Source organism: Nannobrachium achirus (genome assembly GCF_963921795.1).
Source record: "Nannobrachium achirus genome assembly, chromosome: 12".
In the NCBI taxonomy this organism is placed as follows: Eukaryota; Metazoa; Chordata; class Actinopteri; order Myctophiformes; family Myctophidae; genus Nannobrachium; species Nannobrachium achirus.
Window position 1 is genome coordinate 12,657,297 of NC_137832.1, and position 9,723 is coordinate 12,667,019.

Here is a 9,723-nt window from a genome sequence, read left to right on the forward strand (position 1 = left end):
CACACTATAGCCTTGCTATAGCGTCCGCTTTTCCATGCAGAAAAAGTGGACAATATTGTCTGAATGTGGACAAATTCAGACCCGATGTGCATGAATAGAGCCATGTGTTAATTTATTGTCTGTTTTTTCCGTGCGGAAAGTGTGGACCCTGTGTGCAAAGGCCTTAACGCTGCAGCCATTAAAGTATAGCCTACATTACCTCTGGAACTCTAGTACGCCTACTCAAGTTATAGTAAGTGAAAGTTAGCTGAGTGCTGGACCAATCTGGGAACTAAATCATTACTAATAGCTTTCTTCACAGATGTGTTCATAAAGGTGTCTACTATCACCTCTGAACCTTTTCAATCACAACTCCCTTGAGAAACTTTGTGAGAGCCAATCAAAGTTGGGGGTATCCCAAGGGCCTGGGATTAAAGGGGAAGGCCAATATGAGCATATGAGGTGTGCAATTATGTATTTATGGGCTGATGAATCCATTCCAATTAGTTTTCAGTTAGAATGACGCCTTGGCCATAAAATAGGCCTAATTGGCTAAGGCTTAGCCAATCATGCCATTCAAGTTCACCTGTGTCCACCTGTTAGTCCCTATGTTTTAAAACCTGTGTTGAGTGTTCCTTGTCAGATTGTATAATGTTCTCCTGTGTGTCTTGATGTGCGCTTACCCGCCTGATCTTGAATAGTTTTCATGAATTCAAACCCTACTCCAACCATTTTTTTATTGCCAATATTATATGTCTCGTGGACACACAAAGGTAGATGTGGCCTATTTTATGGCCAAGGAGTCATTTTTACTGATATCTAATGGTTGGAATGGATTCAGCAGCCCCAAAATACCCTAGTGACACACCTCATTCCATATTTTTATTTATTTTTTCCTTTAATCCCAGGCCCTCGGGATACCCCCAACTTTGATTGGCTCCCACAAAGTTTCTCAAGGGAGTTGATAGTAGACACCTTTATGAACACATTTGTGAATAAAGCTATTGGTATTTGGTAATAATTTAGTTCCCAGATTGGTCCAGCCCTCGGCTAACTTTCCCTCACTATATAGATGATGCCCCTCTTAACTTTTTTACTCAACTGCAAATAGAAGTAGCTTGCACATCATTTAGCCTACTGTTCGTCCAGGCAGCAGCAGAACAACATAACATGAAGACACCGGTGACTGTCACATCTGCATCCCCTACAGTACGGGTACCCTACCCACATAGTCACACACACTGCAGTAACTGTTTGGGATGTAGAGATCTTGTGAATGCCAAGCTGTCTCTGTGCCTCATTATGTTGTTGTTCGTGTGCTTACAGTACATTTACATTCAATGTCTTCATTTGTGCCTCAAAGGCCTTAAGAACAAGGCTCCAAAGTCCAAACAGCCCAAAACAAACTGCTTAACCTTCCATCTCTTGCTCAACTTGAACTTACCCCTGCCCTGGTCATTTTGAAAGTGTGGGATGCATCATGGCTCATGTTTTGTAGTTCAGGGAGGCCTTCAACATGATTGACCAGGATCGTGATGGCTTTATTGACAAAGAGGACCTGCATGACATGTTGGCCTCATTAGGTATAAGTCCCACAGACGACTACCTGGAGGCCATGATGAATTAAATGTAGTAAATTAAATTAGGTCACCTAATTATTACATCCTGCACATAATTCTACATTCATTAAAATCTACTTTGACTGGGGAGGTAGTCGGGAGATATAGGTGGGTTTATTGCTATATTATAATGATCGCTATAACAATGTCCTGACAATCAAAATATGTCGGTGTGTCATTAAAATGTATATGGCACACTGAACATCTAGAAAATAAAAACATGGCACTTCATTTCAAAAAGGTTGCTGACCCCTGGCCTGCATCTTACAATGGGCCTGGACTGCATACACTACTATAGTGTATGCAGACTATTACACCACTAAGATACCCATGTACCTGGCAAAATATTATTGTTATTATAGGCTATATGTATTTATTTATTTTTCATAGTAGCCTTTGTGCCATTTAAGGATGTATGAATTGAGTACAAAGGGACCCCAATGTAAAAAAGCCTGACAGCTTTCTTGTGTTGCTTCTGTACTTTTTCCTTTGCAAACTTCTAATGAAGAATTCAATCAATCAATTATAAATGATTCCCTGGCCTATGATGTCTTCATCAGTGAAGAAAGAGAAAAGAAGGTTTCTGTGGCCTCGCTCTCTCTCTCTCCCCCCACCTCTCTCTCTCTCTCTCTCTCTCTCTCTCTCTCTCTCTCTCTCCATCTCCCCCTCTCTCTCTCTCTCTCCCCCTCTCTCTCGATCTCTCTCTCTCTCTCTCCATCCCTCTCCATCTCCCTCCCTCTCTCTCTCTCTCTCCCCCACCTCTCTCTCTCTCTCTCTCTCTCTCTCTCTCTCTCTCCATCCCTATCCATCTTTATCCCTCTCCCTCTCTCTCCATCTCCCTCAAGGCTCTAACACACACTCTCTCTCTCTCTCTCTCTCTCTCTCTCTCTCTCTCTCTCTCTCTCTCTCTCTCTCTCTCTCTCTCAATTCTCTCTCTCTCTTCCACGACTGCACACCTGACTGTAGAATAATGGGCTGCACACACACCCACGCACACACACACACACACGCACGCACACACACACACACACACACACACACACACACACACACACACACACACACACACACACACACACACACACACACACACACACACACACACACACACACACACACAAGCGCACGCAGAAGTGCGACGTTCACGTTGCGTCTTGCGTGGTGACGTCAGTCGTCACTCATTGTGTGAAGGCAAGGCGCGAATTTTCCCGCCTCTGAAGAAGACAAGGAAGAGAGACAAGTGTTTTATCCTAACTCTATGGTTTTATCATTTTATAACTAACTCTTATTAATTACCGTAGTTGTTTGACTGAAGGTGGACAGAAGGTGGGTGACACAGAAATACAATGAAACAGGCCTACTCTTCACATGAACGTTTATCAACCATATCAACTATAGTTCTCTCTATCCAGCTTAATATTTGATTATCGAGTTTATTTGTTAGCTGCTACCTCCAACTAACCTAGCTAGCCTTTAGCTAAACCTGTACTTTGTTCTATGTTGACACAATATATTGTGTATTGCTGCAGCTGCTATTGAAACTAAATTATATGTCTCCAGTTGACAGAAGAAGAAGGTTGGAGAAGACAGCTTGCAAACATGGCGAGTTGTATGGAGGAAAAGGTGAGACACTCAGACCAAGTTCCAGTGGGTGTAATAGCTCTGGTTGTTGTGTTGCTAATATAATATATTACACATATTATGTGTTGCTAATATATTAACATAGTCTGTTTGGTGTTGGATAGAGATGAGCAGCTTGATTGATTCCATACTGTGACTCATGTGTTTTCCTAAGGAATTCATTCATTCATTCATTCATTCAGTCAGTGAATTAAAACTATAAAGTGCTATAATTTAGCTGACACGTTTATTGTAACTTAAGCTATATAACTAAGTCTATGTTTCAATAACTGATATATTCCCTCCTCTCTGTGTCTCCATTCATGACATGACATGACATGACATGACATGACATGACATGACATGAAATTAACTCTAAAGTGCTAGTCAAATGAACTATGAAGTGCTAGTATTATAATTTAGCTGACTGGCTGGTTTATTGTAAGCTAATTGAGTATGTTACAATAAGTGATATTACCTGCTCCTCTCCGTGTCTCCATACATTACATTACATTACATTACATTACATTACATGACTTTACATTACAGGACAACATGGACTTTGAGGACCTGAAACGTCATTTCACCAAGAAACAGTGGAGTGAGCTGAAGGAGATAGAGAAGATAAGATACACAAACCTGAAGAGCAACCACCTGTTTAAGCTCTCTATAGGTAATGTAATATAACATGATAACATAGTAATGTCATTAAATAACTCTATAGGTCATGTAATATAACATGATAACATAGTAATGTCATTAAATAACAGGTAATAAAATGAGATAGACAGTGAGTGAGTGAGTCACAAGGCTGCATGTTTAGAATGCATACGCTATAGAGCATTGGTTCTCAAAGTGGGGTCCCAGGACCCCCAGTGGTCCTTGAGGGAGCTCCAGAGGGTCCCCAGCTAAATTATAGTTAGGAACCAAATGGACCCTTATGGGAATGTAACTCAGAGAGTTTACACGTGGAACCTAACGGGTTCATTTGTTTCACTCTCCGAGTTGAATTAACATTGATTAAAAAAAAAGAAAAGGGTTCTCAGAGATAGAAATACCATTAAATGGGGGTCCGTGGCCTAATGCATAGGCCTAATCCAAACTGGGGGTCCTTGAAATTAAAATGGTTGGTAATCACTTCTAGAGCCCTAAAAAAAAGAAATCTTTTATGGGGGTCCCTGGCATATCTTTTTAAATGGGGGTCCACGGGGCTACTAACTGTCAATTTGTGGGTCCTTGACATGAAAAGGTTTGAGAAGCACTTCATAGAGAGATCATTATCATTTGTTTTTAAATTACATTTCTATGCCATGACTAATCCTGGGAAATGAATAACCAAAATTACCACTAAACAGCATTTTAAGTGCAATGGTGGAATGTATATAGTCAACTGACATTTTGACAGTGATGTCACAATAATGGTAGATTTGACCATTTTGTATTGCAGTAATGATGCAGCAGAATTTCATTTTTTTAATGACTGAAATAGAATACACATCAGTTATTATCATCATCAGGTTGAATAAACAAGATGATATTGACATGTTCCATATCATGTCAGATCAGATCAGTCGATTCCTGAAGTTAGTACTTTGGCAAGTACATTAGTTGGTTCCATGTGAATGACTGCTCCCTACTGGTGAAAACATGAACTTGTTTCTCAACTTCACTATGTTTGTTAACAAGCAAAATTCCAATATTCAACTAAGTGAATGTTCTATCGATAGTAAATACAGGTGTTTTATTTAAACATCAGACAATCCCTGTTGGGAAAGTATACCAGGAATATGTTGATCTTTTTCTTCCTGTGTCTTCACTATATATCAGTGGTTCTCAACCTTTTCAGGCAGCGACCCCCAAAATAATCATAGTTGAACTGGGGACCTTTATGTTGTTTTGTTTACTGTTGAGTTGGAAAACAATGTTGCACATCAAGATAATCATCTTGGGACCCTCCAAAATAATTTGGGACCCACAGGTTGAGAACTATTGCATCACTTTCATCTGCTTCTATCTGTCTCTCTCTCTACCTTTCTGTCATCTCCCCCTTCCCTCTGTCAGGTCTGAAGTCTCAGCCTCCAGACTTCATGAGGAGACGCAACAAGAGCGCTCCGCTCCACACCTCCTCCCCTCAGCTCACCTCCTCCAGTGAGGAAGAGGAGGAGAAGGAGGAAGATGAGGAGTGGACTCCTTCTGTGTCTGGTAATGCAGTGTTTCTCAACCTTTTTTCTGCATGGGTACACTTTTCATGTCCCAAGAATCCATGGGCACACCAACATAATACAGGGGTATAAATCTCGTCACTGTCGGGAAGAAACCTTGTATCTCCAAGTTTCAAATGTGTATGTTTCTTCGCAAAGTAAAGCCCTGCTTCATCATACAAGGCTGTCACACAACAGTAGTGAAAACAGCAGATCTACAAGCACACAACGCCTCGCGGTGCGAGGCGTTGTGTGCTTGTAGATCGGCTGTTTTCACTAGTTTTAAATCATCTTTAAAATGATAAATACAATACTGGATTTCAAGCAGTTTCAAGGGGCACACTTGAGCCTTCTCAGGGGCACACCAAAGGTCCCCTGGCACAGAGTTTCTCAACCATGTCCCAAGAATCCATGGGCATTACCAGTAATCCTACACTGTTCCCATAGTTACACTACTGTACTTAATAGTGTTAGTGAACTGTTCCCATAGTTACACTACTGTACTTAATAGTGTTAGTGAACTGTTCCCATAGTTACACTACTGTACTTAATAGTGTTAGTGAACTGTTCCCATAGTTACACTACTGTACTTACTAGTGTTAGTGAACTGTTCCCACAGTAGCTTATATCAAACATGACACACCTGCATATCTCCTTATATGGGCTGTTCTGTCCGTGACATCAGCTGTGGTGATGTCGGTCTCTGCGTACCTTCTATGACCGACATGCACACAAAGAGAGACGTAGGAGCGGTTAGCACCGCTCAAAATCTCCATCAATTCAAGGCTTTGTGGAAGGTGTAATAGATTTATTGGGTGAGCTACTCCTTTAATACAAGCCTGAACCTTGTGTGTGTCTGTCTGTGATAATTGGCAGTTGTCATACATGGAGGAGGTGATGTTTCCTGTATCCGTGATCTGTATACGATAATGGAATCCGTAGGAGACGGGGTTGAATAAATTAGAAGGCGCAGCTTGTGATTGGCTGGAGCGGAGGTCGGGAGCGCTCGGCTTTGGTCATTTGGACGGCACGGGTGAATGTTAACCTCCATGCCAAAACCTAACCCTAACCCTAACCTCAGTAAAACTATTCCTAAACCTAACCCTAACCTCAGTAAAACTATTCCTGAACCTAACCCTAACCTCAGTAAAACTATTCCTGAACCTAACCCTAACCTCAGTATCTGATGCTAGTGAGTAGCTAACCTGCCGACGCTGGTGAATGTTAACCTCTCTATGCCTAAGCCTAACCCAAACCCTAACCCTAACCTCAGTAACCCTGACGCTGGTGAACCGAAAAGAAGCGCTCCTTCCCCCACCGTCTCCTACGGATTCAATAATAGCGATCTGTATCCTGAACATACTTGTTGTTGAGTTTCCCCAAGTTTGTTTTGTGCATCCACTATTGTTTGTGTTCAAGAATTTCGTAACGTGTGTGTGTGTGTGTGTGTGTGTGTGTGTGTGTGTGTGTGTGTGTGTGTGTGTGTGTGTGTGTGTGTGTGTGTGTGTGTGTGTGTGTGTGTGTGTGTGTGTGTGTGTGTGTGTGTGTGTGTGTGTGTGTGTGTGTGTGGTGTGTGTGTGTGTGTGTGTGTGTGTGTGTGTGTGTGTGTGTGTGTGTGTGTGTGTGTGTGTGTGTGTGTGTGTGTGTGTGTGTGTGTGCGCGCGCGCGTTTCAGGTCGACAGAAAACACTGACAGTGCCCCCCAGTGACAGAGAGCTGAGAAATCTGCCTAGGATTGATTACACTGAGGAGGAAGAGCCAGAGGATGAAGAATACTTCTGTAAGTACACATATCTCTGTCTTCTCTGTTTTTACATTCATCTTTCTCTCCTCTCTCTTTCTCTCACACACATCTTTGTCTCATCTTTTCCATCCCTGCTGTAGTTCTATAACTGTACTACTTTGTACAATGTTTAGTTGTATGTGGCATACTTTTTAACACTGTTCACCTCTGTCTGTATGTCTGTCTGTCTGTCCATCCAGACTGTGATGAGTGTAAGGAGTTCTTCCTATGGTACTGTGAGGAACATGGACCTCCTGTGTTCAGGATTGGTCGTACTATACCTCTAGGAGTTCCTGACAGAGCCAGGAAGACACTGCCTAAGAGATTCCAGGTACAACTGTGTGTGCTGTACTAGAGCTGTCACCATGTGCCTAATCCACCATTCCATTCAACTTTAGATTATATTTTTATTTTTTATCCCCTTTTTCCAGCACTGAGGCCTATATGATTATTAAATTAGGCTGATATCTTGATTTGTAAAGAAAGACTCATAATTTGAATAATAACAAATGAGAATGAGAATATCAAAAGGTTTAAAATCAACAAGATAAACTTCTCATTAATGTAGTGAGCTGTGTTGGTCTAGGTCATAGACTGTAAAAGAATATGGATGGTGGAAAGCCATTGGTTTCTATACTGCGAAAATGAATCTTTTTTGGCCATTGTATGGGTGCCGCCATCATTGTTTTGGTATCAAAGGAATGCTATTGGCTGCCAACGGTCACGTGCAACCGCAGGGATACATGGGACATTGTCTTGAGCTTGCCTAAAATAAAGCACACGAAGAAGCATACTCTGTGTTACATAAATTGGACCATATTTTCACAAAGCTCAAATCATGGTGATTGAAATGAGGCTTTAAACTAGCGACAGGAACCATAAAGTATTTATGACAATGTTTATTAAGGTAAGAAAATCAAATGTAAAAGTTTGGGGGAAATGAATGGAATCCTATGGAGAACATGTTGCTTCTGGTGCCAGAACAGTGCAACTAGCGGCCAATCATAGGAACTTTCAGTTCTGTGTTTGCTTCATTTTAAATCGGGACAACAACACCCCTAGTCTAGGTCTACCCATCTGTTGTTAAGCAGCCCTTCAGTAATTCATGCCTTCACATGGACATGAAACCCTTTTGTGCTCATTGCTCATAATATGGGCCAATGTATACTTATTTACTGTTGTTGACAACACATGAGCCTCATATGCATCGGCTTGTTAGTTGGTAAAGTGGTTCCAGAACGCTGATCAAATGGTTAAACCCAGCGTTCTCTACCACTGAGAGGGCTCTAATGCTATTAATACAACTGTGCTCCTTATTTCCTTATTTCAAATGCCTCCTTAGTCCTTGTGTGTGTGTGTGTGTGTGTGTGTGTGTGTGTGTGTGTGTGTGTGTGTGTGTGTGTGTGTGTGTGTGTGTGTGTGTGTGTGTGTGTGTGTGTGTGTGTGTGTGTGTGTGTGTGTGTGTGTGTGTGTGCGCGCGTGCGTTCAGATTAAACGGTCACGCATCCCAAATGCAGGTCTAGGGGTTTTCTACAAGGGAAAGTTTCCTCTGGATATCGGGACTCACTTTGGTCCTTATCAAGGAGTGAAGACCCCCAAAGAGGAGGCTGAGGAGAGTGGATACTCCTGGGTGGTGAGTGTGTGATGTCTGACTGTCAGATACTGTACATGTACCGGTATGAAGAACATGAAAATCATATGGGATTTGAAAATATACAGTACTAGTAAGACACCTCAGGGTGACATGCAACCTTGCGCAATTCTTGGCAATCTGGCCAGTGATGTATATCGGACCAGTTACCCATATTGGAGACCCCTGGTACCCATATATGGAGATCCATGTACTGTATATGGAGATATGCTGTGAGAGCCCAAACATGCTTACTCAGTTATTCGTTATGTGAAAGTCCTATGATGTCTATGACATCTGACATCATACCCTTTTATGCCCATACATGGAGATCCCTGTCTGTAGAACCAGCCGTTAGTGTGGTGTGTGGCCGATATGGCCTCCATATATGGGCATCCCTATATGAAGTCATTTTTAGATATGGGCTTAATATTGATGACATCAGGGATGACAACTCCATATATGGGCATAAAAGGGATTCTGTTAATGTGACATCACAGTGAAGCCAGAGCGTGATGTCAGAGCGGCAAACCCTTTCTGTTAAGAGTGGTTCCCCTGACATCACAGTGACATCAGAGCATGATGTCAGAGTGACAACCCCATAGAACACTAGCCTAGTAAACTGACTCCTCCCATCTTCTGTGAAGGCAGGAAGAGTCTGGTTTACGAGGCTAATAGAACACATAGAACACAGTGTCAAGCGTGAGAGAGATACATACATAGTACATACATACATGCATACGGACAAGCTGTGACCGTTCACATACTAAACCTGTGACCTATGGTCGCAATAATCTTGTAAGATCTATAATGAAGGACACTGCTTAGTGAGTAGTTCTATGGTAACGAGGGATTATGTTTTTAAATCATACATGTTAATATAGGCAAACGT